Source organism: Marmota monax, unplaced genomic scaffold (assembly GCF_021218885.2).
Source record: "Marmota monax isolate L192 unplaced genomic scaffold, Marmota_monax_Labrador192_F-V1.1 WCK01_AAM20220418_F8-fsc00010, whole genome shotgun sequence".
Taxonomy (NCBI): Eukaryota; Metazoa; Chordata; class Mammalia; order Rodentia; family Sciuridae; genus Marmota; species Marmota monax.
This window is the reverse complement of record NW_026692321.1, coordinates 25,242,227-25,257,807: the sequence shown is the minus strand read 5'-3', so window position 1 is coordinate 25,257,807 and position 15,581 is coordinate 25,242,227.

Sequence of the window (15,581 nt, the reverse complement as noted above, 5' to 3'; positions counted from 1 at the left end):
TATCTATATCTATGTGTGTGTGTGTATATATATTATATATATATATATATATATATATATATATATATATATATATATATATATATGAAGAAATGGAAAGACAGACAGTTGGGCAGAGCCAGCGACCATCCATTATCATTGACAGTTTTGGCCTCCTCAGTAGAGACAATTATTTCACTTTTTAATTTTTAATTAAGAATTTTTTTCTATATTTTTAAATGTATGAGTGTTTTCTTGTTATGCTGATTGGTTCATGGAGATATGTATATCTATGTCTCTATTAAATAACACCACACTGAAGACAATATCTCAGAGCTAGGAGACAAAGTGGTCAGCCTTGTACATAGTATTAAAGAAAATAAGTAAACATGACTAGAATACACAAGAACTCTGGGATAACATTAAGCAACCAAAGTTGATAATCACTGGAATTAAAGACAGTTGTGAGATACAAGCCAATGTCACAGATAACCTCTTCAGGGAAATAAGAGAAAATTTTTCAAACTTTGAGAATAAAGTGAATATCTCAATACAGGATGCATTCAGAACGCCAAATTGACAAAATTAAAAAGAAAAAAGCTCCTTTCCCTGGCACATTATAATTGTAATGCCTAAAATATAGAACAAAGATGGAATTTTTAAAAAACCTCAAGAGAAAAATTTCAAGTCAAATGTAGAGTCAAGCCAGTCAGAAAAACTTCTGATTTCTCAAGACAAACTTTAAAATTCAGGAGGGTTTGGAATGATGTGTTATAAGCCTTGAAAGAAAATAATGCTCAACCAAGATTGCTATATCTAACAAAGCTATCCTTCAAAATTTAAAAGGAAATAACAACCTTAAAAGATAAGCAGAAACTAAAGAAATTCATGACTATTAACCTGGCACTATAGAAAATACTCCAAAGAAATAAAAAACAAATCCCAGAGCTCACAAATTGGTAAATCTCATGTGAAGAGTAACTAAGCAAATGAGAAACAGGACCAAATTAAATATTAGAAATAAATCAAATTGGCAGGTATTAATCAACATTTCTCTATAATAACACTGAATCTAAATAGCCTCAACTCTCTAATTCAAAGACATAGGCTGGCAGAATGAAATTTAAAACAGGAACCAGCTGGGCACAGTGGCACACACCTATAATCCCAGCAGCTCGGGAGTTTGAGGCAGGAGGATCATAAGTTCAAAGCTAGCCTCAGCAAAAGTGAAGCATTAAGCAACTCAGCGAGGCCCTGTCTCTAAATAAAATACAAACTAGGGCTGGGGATATGGCTCAGTGGTCAAGTGCTCTTAAGTTCAATCCCTGGTACAAAAAATAAAAAATAAAAAGCAACAAAATAAGAATGAACTATATTTTATTTGCAAGAGACTCATCTTACAGGCAAAGACAGCCACAGGCTGAAAAAAAAAGATATCAAAATTGATATACCATATAAATGGAGCCTGAAAAGAAGTAGCAGTGCCTAGTCTCATACCCAACAAAGTGGACTTCAAACCAAAATTAATCAGAAGAGACAAAGAAGTTTACTTCATCGTGGTAAAGGGAATACCCAATAAGAAGATATAATGATAGTAAATGTTTATGCCCCAAACATTGGTACAATGTTTACTTAAAATAGACATTAACACTAAAGCCTCAGATAGACTCTAGTACAATAATACTGGGTGAGATTTCAACACAACTCTTTAACCAATAAATAAGTCATCCAGGCATAAACTTAGTAAAGACTTCTGAGGAATAAAAAAATAATATTAATCAAATAAACTTAACAGAGATATATAGAATATTTCATCAAACAGCACCTGAATACACTTTTTTTCTCAGCTTCTCATGGAACCTTCTTCAGAATAAACCATATTTTAGGTCACAAAGAAACTCTTAGGAAATACATAAAAAAAATTGGTACAAATTACAAAGCATATGGTTGGACTAACAAATGACAGGAAATAATACGAATGGGTTAGTTTTGCTAAAAAGAGCAGAATCCAATCTACACCAGTTCATTCGACAATGCTGTGTCCAGGCTTCAGGCAGGTATACCCAAAAGAAGAAGGGAAAAAAATTTCAAGCCTGTACACAAAGTAGTGAAAGAATACTAAAAGAGAAACAGACAGATACTTCCCATCTCGTAATTTCTTTAAATTAAATTTTACTCTCTTGCTTCCATATCTTTTCTCTGTAAAGAGAGAGCAACATTAAACTCTCCCTAAGATAGAAACCCAAACATAATACCTAGAATGCTAAACATTGGGTAGCTGTCTATGTCTGATAGATCAAAACTATGACAAAATATCAATATACATTGGTTTAAATGGCTGAATCAGATAAATACAATTATCTCCCAAGAAAATCATGCTTTTCCCATTGCTAGAAAACGCTAGTCGAACACTTAGACCTGAAGGATGGGCAAGGCCTGCATGAAGAACAATTATAGCATTATAAACCACAAAAATCAATATATCAAGTAAAAAGTTCAAAGTAAGAAAATAGAGAAATCCTAACTCTAAATTTTCCCGTCCACAATAAATTCCTTTAGGTACCACTAAGGACAGGTTTATTGATTTACTTTGTTTTATTAAATGAAGATGATATGCCTTCGGATAACTGGATAACTAATGATGGAAAGCAATGTTTTGCCTATTAAAACATATGTAAAATCTACTGCTCAATTATTTGCTGGCCTGTCTAAGCAGTGTGTAAAGAGAATGAAGGTGAGAAATCCCCTAAAATTCGATGCATTTAAAATACAGACTATAACATTTGTTTTAAAGAAGTGGAGAAAATAGAAACACATTTTTCACATTATTTGAGAACTTACAAGGAATTTACAAATTGAACAAGTTACAGAAGGAGTTAAAGACAATGACTACTGAAACCTTCTAATACATGTAGAAAATCATCTGCATTGTTAGTACAGAAGTATTTAAAGGTCAGGGAAGAATCACTGGGGACTAGAAAACAAAGCCCTTTACCTGCAAGAAAGGGTGTAAGAAAGCCCAGAGAGAGGAGAAAGAACAGTTCTGATTGCCACTGTGATAGCATTTAGATCACCCCAGCACAAACCAGGAAGTAGTCTTCAGAAGACTGGAGATATTGTAGCTGTGAAAGAGTTTTATTCAAATCTCATTCTGCATTGAAGTCTCATTATCACCCTCAAAGCTGGCTTGATGTGATGGGGGCAGGGGTTCAAACCATTGGTGGGTCCAGGAACAATGTCAAAACAGAGCTGGTAAAGGAAGCAAAGACTTAAGGACACTTTCAGATCCCCTATTTGAGGCTCTTAGCTTGACACAAACAGCAGTAAAGCAACTGTTATCAAACTGCAGTACTCTCTTTGAGAAGGAAATACTCAATGAGGTATGACTTATGTAATTCCAGAATCCTATGCTGACCCTGGACTCTATAAGACTCCAGTTCCTGTTTGGACTCTCTGTGGACTTTGATATCATTAACCTAATATGAGAGTTTCATAGGTGTTGCAAATTCTGCTAATAATACAGTTTTTGTTATTATAGGTGGTCTTAATACTTTGAAAACTTTTGTTAATATCATAAAAGATCAAGGAAGGAAAATTAAGTTTTTTATTGTCTTTGTACCCCTGAACTTATGTCTAACCCTCTATGAACAACTTCATTGTGTAAAAATGTTACTACTTTATTTTAAACTATGTTCTGATTCTTTTCTAATACATTGTGCTCACGTTTCAAAAATATTACTTTTCTTAACTGATGAAAAATTGTGCATGTTTATAATGTTTATAATGTACAACATGATATCTTAAAAAATGTATACATTATGGAATGATTGAATCAAGTATATCCATATATCTGTCACTTCTCATGCTTATTTTTTGTACAATAATATTTAAAAATCTACTTTCTTAGCAATTTTCAAGTATATCTTGTTGTTAACTATAGCCATCATACAGTAAAATAAGTCACCGGAACTTATTCTTCCTAACTGAAACATAGTACCTTTTGACAAATCTCTCTCTATGCCCCTACTCCCAGACCCTTGAAATCCCCATTCTATTCTCTGCTTCTGTGAGTTTAAATTTCTTAAATTCCATATTTAAGTAAGATCATGCATGGAGTTTCTTTAAAAATTAAAACTAGAACTGTCATATGATCCAGTGATTCCACTACAGGTATATGTACAAGGTACATAAAATCCATGTGCCAAGGAGACATCTGCACTCCAATGTTCATTGTAGCATTATTCCCAATAGACAAAATATGGAATCAACTGGATGATGAGGAAAATGTACCGTCTATTTACACAAGAGAACATTATCCTGCTTTTAAAAAGAAAATCCTATAATTTTCAAGAATGTTGACAAAACTGAAGGATATTATTCTAAGTAATATAAGTCAGGTGCAGAGAAACAATCTTACTTTTGAATTCTTATTTACCTTGAGAGATTCTTGTTGTCTACCTTAGTAAATACTTTTGTTCTTTGCTAATAATATAAAATATATTCTGAAAGTTGTGTGGCTGCTAAACTTTGATTTGAAACCTTGGTGTGTGCACACACATATGCACAAACACTTTACAAATAAAGAATAGGCAGTATAGTATTTCATTTTTCAGACAACTAATATAAATAGCTTTATTATACAACACTTTTTTTCTACTGGAAACCTATTGCTAAAAGAGAATGGGAGTCAATAAATATAATATTTTTTATACAAGCAAGAAAATATCAGATGAGATCAGATACAACCCTTGGCAGCTATAACTAAGTTAAATATGCCATCCTGAAGCATGTTTCTTTGTAGAAGCAATCATGCATAGACAGGACAGTGAGCAAAAAAACTTAAAAATCAGAGCTTTGGAGAGAGACAGCAAAGATGGATTATAAATCTGAATCTACCATGATTTTAATATCTCACCATAGTAAGTAACCTCATGGTGCTGAACCATAAGTATGAGACTCTGAAACCTCTCCAGGAGGGTTTCTTTATATAACATATGACAGAAAGATGCTTCTTAGGTAGTTAAAACGCAAACCAGTGTCCACCCCAAGCCATACCCCACTTGTTCATATACTTACACATACCACTGCTATTTCCATTGAAAAGTAGGGAAGAAATGAATATAAAACAAATTTATTGACAACAAAGATGAGGGCCAGGATATAGACATGCCCTGCCACTGGATCCTTCAGTACTTGACCTCCTTGTAGAGCAAACACCTGGCTTTCCATTCTCTATACTAGCAGCTCATGGAAAACAACTGAGAAGATACAGTATTCAGCACTAACTTGGTATTTGGAATACCAATGCCTGATGGTATAATTTAGCTTCAGTATAGTGGTACTATGTCTCTATTCTTTCTAATCTGGAACACAAAGAAAGAAGGATTCAAGAGTTACTTATTAGTTGTATTCCATATCTCAGACCTCATGAATAAAGAGATTTAGAAAGAACACAGCACTCAGCTTCATTTTCCCATCTATAATAAATAAGATAATAGATGAGTTGAGGCTTTGGAGAAATCTACGGTAATAAAGCTCAATCACTCATTTGCAGTACTCATTAAAATGATTCTATGAGTGGAAGCACTAGAATTTAGTTCATCTCATAAAAGCTACACATTGAAATGAAATAATAGCCTCTTTTGTTACTCCAGATAAAACTGGCTGTGTCTAAAAGAAAATGTGGAGTCATTAACTGAATATTAATTATTGTTATTATTGCTTTCAAGAAATTTAGCATTCTTTTAATTAAAAGTTAACCCTTTAATACACGATTAGATTTCCATATTTTAAAGGAAGCATTAAGATAGTCTCATATTGCCTTTGACATGCATAGTAGATTTTGCATTCTCTGTGTACTGAGGATTGAACCCAGGCGTGCCTTACCACTCAACTATATTCCCAGACACTTTTTATTTTGAGGCAGGGTCTTGTTAAGTTGTGTAGGGCCTCACTAACTTGCTAAGGTTGGCCTTGGCTTGTGATTCTCCTCCCTCAGCCTCCTGGGTTGATGGGATTACAGGTGTGTGCCACCAAGCCTGGGGGCCTTTCATTCTCTAGACACTTATTTGGAAGAATCCCCATTCATTAGAAATAAGTATACATACCAAATAGTTTCTCTAAATTCTCCTCCTTTCTCCATCACCAGTTTTGAATGACTTTTAATTAATTGTTAACTTTCCGAAATTGGTCATGGGTACAACATGTATATGAAAGTGCTCTTAGCCTTCACTCCTCTCTTAGCTGAATTCCACTGACAGATGAAGCATCGTCATAGACAACCTCCATTTTTCTCAAGCACTTAATCACTCTGATTACTGGAGGATGTTAGACACTTGGGGAGAGGTGTTAGAACATTCATGTGTACAGTTTAGTGCTCAACATCCTAATTGGTTTAGTGGATTAATTAAAAGAATAAGTATGACAAGATGGTACAGCTCACTTAAAGAGTGTTAGCTTGGCTGTCAGTCAACCATCTCTCTAAGGCAGGTAATCAGTCCCAGGTGGAACAGAAAAGAGGGTAAGGATGACACAAGATTGCATGTTGCAGCATACTACAGGGACACAGCCACATCAATGTTTATAGCAGCACAATTCACAATAGCTAAATTGGAACCAACCGAGATGCCCTTCAGTAGATGAATAGATAGGGAAACTTTGGTATATCTACACAATGGAACATTACTCAGCATTAAGAGAATAAAATCATAGCATTTGCAGGTAAATGGATGGAGTTGGAGAATATAATGCTAAGTGAAGTAAGCCAATCCAAAAAAACCAAAGCCTGAATGTTTTCTTTGATATGAATATGCTGACTCATAATGGCAATTGGGGATGCTAGAACATGGGAGGAATGGAGGAACTTTAGATAGGGCAAAGGGGAGGGAGGGTAAGGCAGAGGGCAAGGGGGTAGGAATGATAGGGTAATGATGTCTGACTCATTACACCAAGTGCATGTATGAAGACACAAATGTTGTGAAAATACTTTGTGTGCAATCAGTGACTTGAAAATTTCTGCTCTATATGTGTAATATGAAATGAATAACATATCAGAATAAATAAATAATTTTTAAAAAGATTGCATATTGCCCCAACTGCTTTTTAGGGAAACAATTTAAGTCCTCTCCCAATTGTTTGTCACAGATGCTGTGTGAGAATCTTTCCATCACAGACTGAAAAGTAATTTAGAGTTCATCCCTGCATTTTACAGATGATAAATTGAGATCCAGAGTGTGATAAGTTTTGTCTAAAATAAGAAGCATGTATGTAAGTTTATGTGTAACCAAAAATCAAAAGCATTCAGAGAGGCTTCAGTGATTTAGATACAAACAAAAGATATTAAATAACTGTTCATATTCTAACGTTAAGTTTTACTCCATTGTGGTGGAAATATGCACTAATTCAAGTGGGAGAGAGACCTTGACTCAAGCCCTGGTTCTGCAACTTACAATTCTATGACCCTTTGGCAAGAGAGCAGCTCTTTAAGGCAGTGTCCTAATTTTTTAAATTGAGAACAAGATTCTCATCTATTGTGTCCAATGTGAAGATTAAATGAGATATAATGTGTAGAAATGCCTACATAATGTTTTAGTACTTCCCACTTCCCTTTTTGATCCTTTCTCTGTACTTATTGTCTTGGGGCTAGAATAACATTCAAGGTGACAGGTGCTTTAAGTTCAACAATAAGTAACTATTATTAAAGAGAACTGTTGACCTACTCACAAGAAAAAAATCTTCAGAAATATATACCATTCCCTTAATAGTATTCTTATATGGTAAATAATTGGGAAGAAGGTATCTTAATCTGTTCAGGCTTCTATTTTAAAATGTCCAAACTTGTGGCTTATAAACAATAGAATCTGTTTTCATGGTTCTGGAAACTGGAAAGTTCAAGATCAAAGCACCAGCAGACTCAAGGTCTGATGAGGACCTGTCTTCTATTCATAGAGGTTTCCTTCTAAGAGCGTCCTTACAGATGCAAGGGACAAGACAGCTTCCTCAGGGCTCTTTACTAAGGACATCAAACCCATTCATGAGGGCTCTGTCCTGAGGACTTAGTCATCTCCCAAAGGTCCCACTTCCCAACACTGTCATACTAAGGACTAGGATTTTACCATTTGAAATCTGGGGGTATGCAAACATTTCAGAAGAAGTAAGTGGCTTTAACTTTTGAAAGCTCCTGTATCTCTGGTATTTTATAATAAACATTAGCTAAATGACATATAAGAAAAGTAATACAAAAGGAGAATTATTACTTACATCTATAACATCCTTCTACTGCAAGCAGGGTGTGATGGTGCATGCCTGTAATCCCAGCAGCTCGGGAGGCCGAGACAGGAGAATCACGAGTTCAAAGCCAGCCTCAGCAACGGTGAGGTGCTAAGCAACTCAGTGAGACCCTGTCTCTAAATAAAGTACGAAAATAGGACTGGGAATATGACTCAGTGGTCAAATGCCCCTGAGTTCAAAACCTGGTACCACAAAAAAAAAAAAAATAATCCTTCTACTGCATTTAGTAGACTAGCTATATAATACCCCTGTATTATCTTCTTAGATCTCATGCTGTATTTAAGACACCAAAGTCATCATTTCAAGTGAATGTAAGAAAGAATCCATACAAGGTTGACTTTTTAATTTTTCTTTTGGCCTCAACATAATTTTTCTGTTGTCATCCTAATTGTATACTAAAAACACCTCAGCTCAAACTTTTAATTCATGGATTTCAGCTTTCCTGACACTTGTATTTTCCATTCCAAATAATAACAGAATAGTTTTAGCTGGTCTTATAAACAAAACATTTCAATACATATTATTAGAAATTCTCTATCTTTAAAATTGCATGCTACAAGTGGACATTATGCTTATGGTACATGTGTGCATGGTCCATTTGGTACATCATAAAGACTACTACTTTCTAGTTCTTTATGATGTAATCTGAAGCCACACTTGTGGCTTTCAATAAATATTCTATATTCTTGACATGTGCTCAATAGGGAATCTGTAAAAATTCTGGGAGTTTTTTATTCTCCCAAGTCATTGAAAGTAAAACATTTCTCATATGGGTAGCTACAGGATTTTGTTATTCTTCAATTATGGCTATCTCCTACCATGTACTCCTTATTAATTCATTAAATTGGAAGCTCTTGAAGGGTAGATGTTTGCATATCTGTCCCCTTGGTATCTTCAGGAAATAGTAAAAAAAAACACAGATAGGAAAGAAGTTCCTTCTCACATCTTATCTGTTCTCTCCCTAATAGGAAATTCAATTATTCCATTTCCAGGCAACCTCTATAAGCAAAAAATATTCAAATGATCTATGTCTTGTGGCTAAAGGCAACTTGGCTATAGCAACTATTTTTGCATTGAAAGTGCTTTTAATACTGTTGGAAAGAGGATTCGAAGAACAGATGCTCTATCTCCCAAGGATCATAACATGTTAAAAATATCCACTGACCACCCTTCCAAATTTTTTAGGCATTGCATGGCAATATTCTTGTATAAAATGATATTCTTTGACCTCCACAACTAATAAGTTTTGGCATTTGTAACACTGTAATTCCCACAGGGCTGTACTTCCTCTCCAGCATACATTATAAAAATCTGTTCCAATCCCTCACTCTACCCATGCACAAAAGAGAATATAAAGGTTTTATGATTAATATAATGAAAAATTATTAAATCTAAGAATTCTTGCAACAGTGTCTCCTTGACAGATGTCATTAGAAACCCAATCCTGAAACCTTTAGCAAACCTGTAGGGAGGTTAACGTCTATGAAAATAATCCTGAGGTAAGGGTATGTCTGTTAAGATGACAACAGAGGAACTTTAAGATTCAAAAAAAAAAATAAGAGCTGAATCAAAATCTCAATGGACACAGAATGGAACATTAACTACAATTTAGTAGGAAAAGAAGAAACAGAACCAGAAAGCCTTTTTTTTAAACATAGAAATGATTTTGTAAAACATTACATTTCACTTCCTTTAAAAACATTTCTTGATGTAAGTGCCGACAAGCCAATCCCTGCATTTCCCAAAAGGAGGCACACCTGGGTGAACCCCAGAACAGTTTTTTTCCCTTAAGTCTCACAAGTAGGGCAGCATTTTAGTAGTTAGGATAAGTGAGAAATTAATTTTTCTGGCTTAAGCCTGATATTCTTGGTATTTCTGAGGTAAACTTTGGGGTATCCAAGCCACAGTCACCTGTCACCAGTGCACAGACACCAATCACCAAGCCACAATCTGTCACTCTTGCCAAGTGAGTCACTGTCACCAAGTCATAATCAGCAGACACCAAGTCACAGCAACCAGCCATCAAATCAGTCAGCAGTCACTAAGCTAGCCACTAAGTCACATTTGCCAGTCTACTTTGGTCTGAATACATTTGTCTCTTTTCCCCCCAATTCAAGTGTTGAAATCCAAATCCTTAGGGTAAGGATCGTAGGAGGTGGAACCCTTGGGAGGTGAATAAATCATAAGGACAGAGTTCTGATGAATGGGATCGCTGCCCTTATCAAAGAAGCCTGAGTGTGAGAGATTCTTCACTTCAACATATGAGAACACAGCTACAAAGCCTAATTCTTGAAGTGAGCCCTGACCAAACACCAAAACTTGAACTTAGGCTTTCTAGCCTCTAGAACTGTGAGAAATTAATTACTAGGTTTAAGGTATTTGTTACAGCAGCCCAAAGGGACTAAGACACTGCCTGTGCTATGTTTGCTCAGTGTGATTGCCAGAGGTTGATAAACTTCTTTTGTTAAAGGCCAAATAGTAAACATCTGAGTTTCCAATATATACAACCTCCTTGCCAGACCACACCACTGAGCTCTCCACATAATTCACAGATAAACTTCAGAGCAATGACTGACATGTTGGGGAAGGAGTCCACTGTGCTAATTTGCTGTAGTCTGTTTGTCTTTAAGGTACCAGGCCCCAAGGAAAATGACCTGTTCAAAGCACACAACAAGTTCTCTAGGGCTAACATAGCATCCTGGTTTTGGATACTTAGGCCAAGATTGAGAAGCCAAATGGTGTGAAAAGACCATTATTACTTCACCCTGAAACATCCAATTCCACACTCTTTCCATCCCATCCATATTGGGTCCCCAGAGCCAAATCTGTCCTGCCCAGGACCTTTATTTGACCCTGTATTTTTTTTTTAACCTGATGTCGTTCAGAATATTTAAAAATCAGAGAATTGCTTATAAAAGTCCAGGTAGATAGCTTCTCTTTAAAAATAAACCTAAATATCAAGAAACAAAAACCATAACAAAACAGATAAACAAAACCTGTCTGTGACCAAGTTGTGGTTGTCCAGATTCAAAGGTGCTTGCGGTATCTCATCTGCTGATGCTTCACCGTGTCCCTCCCTACTTCATTACCATCCTGGCCTTGGAAAGCATTTTACTTGGAGAACTCAAAGGAAGAGAATATCAACTCCCACAAAATAATAAAAAATCAGCCCAAGAACACATCCCTCTTCCTTGGTATAAAGGTTGAAGGTGACCCTTCCCTTCTTAGAACTATATCTGCCCTGACCTGATCCTGACAACCAAAGACCAGGAATAGACTGAATGACTCTGACTCTCAAGACACAGAGCTTTAGTCTTCAAAGTTTCACTCACTCTCAGGGTGGGGGGTGCCTTCTAAAGAAGCGCCCTCTGCCCACTGATTGCCTCAAAAGCAAGGCCCTCAGTTAACCACCACGGACAAGATAACAGTGTGAAGCCTGCTCTTTTACTTGGCATAATCCAACTTGCATCACATTAGAGTCCCATAACCCTGTTGACACAATTAAGGTGGTATAGGGTTCCAGGAGGTTTTTGCCCTGAGTCAAAGATGGGAAGTATCAGGAACTCATCAAATTCAAATGATGGCCGGGCATGGTATTACACACCGTTAATCCCAACGACTTGGAAGGTTGCAGCAGAAGATCACAAGTTCTTTAGCTAACTCTGGCAACTTAATAAGACACTGTCTCAAAATAAAAAATAAAAATAAATAAAAAAAGTAAAAGGGCAGGGGATGCAGCTCAATGATTGAATATCCATGGGTTCAATCCCCATGCCACAATATATATATATATATATATATATATATATATATATATATATATATGTTTTCCAATAATGAAGCAGAGAAAAACCAAGCCCCTTAAGTGCAACAAAAGGAAAAAAGGTACACATACCTAAATGTATATATACCTGAATTCATAGGCATATATAATTTCAGAGCATAAGAGACAATAATCAGGACTTATCTGATCATTTTAGCTGCCAATGATAAGTCCCCTGATCACAGATTCAAGTAAAAACAGGAGCTATTACCATTAACTAATTCAGGGCAGAAACTATTGTCCCAGAACAGGGCCTGAGCACTGAGGATTCATGTCCAGCAACAGATGCTGGGTCAGGCTTCATGGGTGGCATGGTCTCCTGAGTCACAGGGCTGGATATTTTTATAAAGTTCCCTTTAACATTCTTAAAACTCCTAGCAAGTAGAAAGAAATGATATTTTGATTGATTTAAATTCATCCCTGGTACAAAAGCCCAGAATATTGCTTAAAGCAATTAGGAAAAAAAAAAAAAAAACACTGCTTTTGAATGATTCTCCTCTACTTTCATATTCTTTTGTTTACTGATAAACTGCTTCCCAATTTTAAATTTGCTATTTTACATATTACATATAAATTTTGTTGAACTATGTGATGGCTTAAACAGATTTTAATAATGGTTTTTAGAAAGCTCATTTACAAAAGAAAAATCACAAGGTCCATTTGGCCACAAGCCCAGAAATGAAATGGTCTTACCAAATGGTGCTGAATGCATACCACCACCCTCCACCTTCAGCTTCCTTCCAATTTACAAGTTACATTTCTCTCTGTATTAGTTAATTGTAGGTTTGAGGTACACATTGCATGTAATTTCGAGTATAATTAAATCTATCCTTTTGTGAGGAAAATATGCAAAACATTTTATGTTAAAATAGATTTACCATGCATGAGTAAAAATGTGAATCCACCATAATCGGTATGCCTAACCCTGTTCTTCTTTCTCATCTTAGAAGTATAGAGTATCATAAAGCTACCTTTAAATAGTTGCAGATTCTTTGCCTTATCCTCTTTTCCACCAATTTCCACTTTAATTTACTCTCTCCTTCCCTCTTCACATATGTACTCTTATCTCAGAATTCTTTTTATGTAACAAGTTTAATACCTGCTAGTTATAAGCATAATATTGTAAACTAGGCATATAAAGTAAAACTATAGTTTAAGAAACTCATAATACAGTAAAAAGATATTTTAGTTAAATACACATTATTAATGCATCTATTTATTTTCTCACTACTAATAATTGAGTGTTTCTGGTACTGTGCTAGAGAGGGGCTAAATAAAAAAGCATTGTCTATGATATAATGGTATTTACAATTTGTAGCATGAGGAGGTGATATATGTAATTCTGTAATTGAGTAAAGTGTATGAAGATAAAGAAGATGTTCTGAAGAAAATAAGGCAAAAGATTTTCTCAGAGACAACTTCATCAAAGGAGGCCAGGCAGGGACAGAGAAATCAAAAGAAACCCAACTTGTGCTGCATCTTAACACATACAAAGGGTCTGATAAGACACAAAGTGAAGAAGAGGTGTGGTACTTCCAGCAAAGTAAAAAGACACACAAAAGCATGGAAATATGAAAGAGCAAGGCCCATTTAGGTAATGGAAAGCTTTTCCATAGAACCGGAACTTAAGTTCTGTAGTGGGGAGAGTCAGTATCTGAAATAGTGATAATGGATGAGAGGTCTTTCAGGCCAAGTTAGAAGTTTGAACTTCATCTGACAGATAATTGAAAAATTTCATTTTTAATATAAAAAATTCTGTGACCAGCTTCATATTCAAAAGTATCACATCAGTTATGGAAGAGTATTGGGCAGGGCAAGAATCTTGTCAGGGGAAAATAGGAGGACATTGTAATCTTAATGTAATACGTACATAGAAATCAGAAAGTCTGAGTGTGATGCACTGGATTTATTAAGGTATGAATTTGTAATGTTTGGAATTATGACGGTAACCGAAAGAGAAAGTAACAAAAGCACAACACACACAAAGGGATATGCCAAGGAGTCGATGACTTGGAGATTCAGAAAAAATAGGGAGGATCAGGGAAAAAAAAATGACTGTAGGATTTAAGACGGGACCTCATATATCCAGATTAGATACTCCCTTTACTTAAAATTAATCAAATAGTTATCATGGAGAGAGAGTTACACATTTAAGCCTGTGGCTCAAGAAAGTGAAGAATCTTAGAGGTTCTTATTTTTAGAACCATCTATTTATAAAGTACCATTGGAACCTTGGAAATGCATGAAAGAAAGCAATTTATAACTAATCCTGAATAATAACTATAAAAAAATAGAAATATTTTATACTGATCTATCACTGCACCTACTTTGGAGGCAGGGAAGACTGAGGGACACGTTGAAACAACATCTAAAATTAAGGAAACCCAAAACACTAATGTGCCATGAAATCCGGTAGATAACAGACAACATGATGTTTTCAGGTTTTGGTATATACTGATCTCTTTAGTGAGAACAGTCACAACTGACAGAAGTAATTAGAATCCAATTGGCAACTAGCTATGGGTATTAGAAGTAGGGGGTAATAAGACTTCTTTGCCTTTTTTATTCATTTCCCTATTCCTACTCTACAAGAGAGAACTGACTATGCCAATTGTTCAGATTTACAATTGTGATCTAACCACCTCGGCTAAAAGGGAAAATTGGTGTATTTTAAAACTTTTCTTCCTTCTACTCTGTAAACCAAGATTTTCATATTAAGTCAAGGTGCTTTCTTGAGATATGACTATTTTTCTCCTCCTGATGAATGGAAACCATACATAATACTATCATCCCTTATAAGCTTAATTCTAGACATTGTTAAAATGGAGGCTTATCAAGGAAAAAAGGGCTGTGCTTCTCTTTGAACATTATTTATATGATTCAACACATAAATAAAAATGTTAAGGAATTTATTTAGAATGAAGTTCAGGGGGGTTTTGTTTGTTTTTTACTTTTCATTATCATTTGTGCAGCAAAATGAGCCTATTCAGGAACGTTAAATATCCTAAGGCAAGATATGGTATTCCTGTGATAGTGAACCAGATATAATCAACACCACAAAAAACTCTAACAGTGGAATGAGTAGTAAGCAACTAGATTGTGAGAAAGTGTACTACTGTTTCACTAGAGATCACATGGCACTTTGTAGTTCTAGAATTCTATTTGGTACTTTTTCTGGTTTCTAAGTCCCTGCTGAGATTTCAAAATTTGGATTTAGTTTTTATACAGAAATTGGAATTTCTCCTTTCTAACAGTCTCCAGTCTTCTATCAATGTCCAGCAAAATTGACTACCTTCAGTTCTCTCATGATTCTCAGCCTTCAGTTCTCTCATGATTCTCTACCTTCAAAAACCTCCAAACCAGAATAATTTCTGAACTCATCATTCTGTTATTCTGAACACAGTATAGTTTTAAACATCCTCCTTTAAATACAGTTCTTAAGAAAGTGTCTATTAGTACAAAACACAATAAGACTATTATCTGCTTTTCT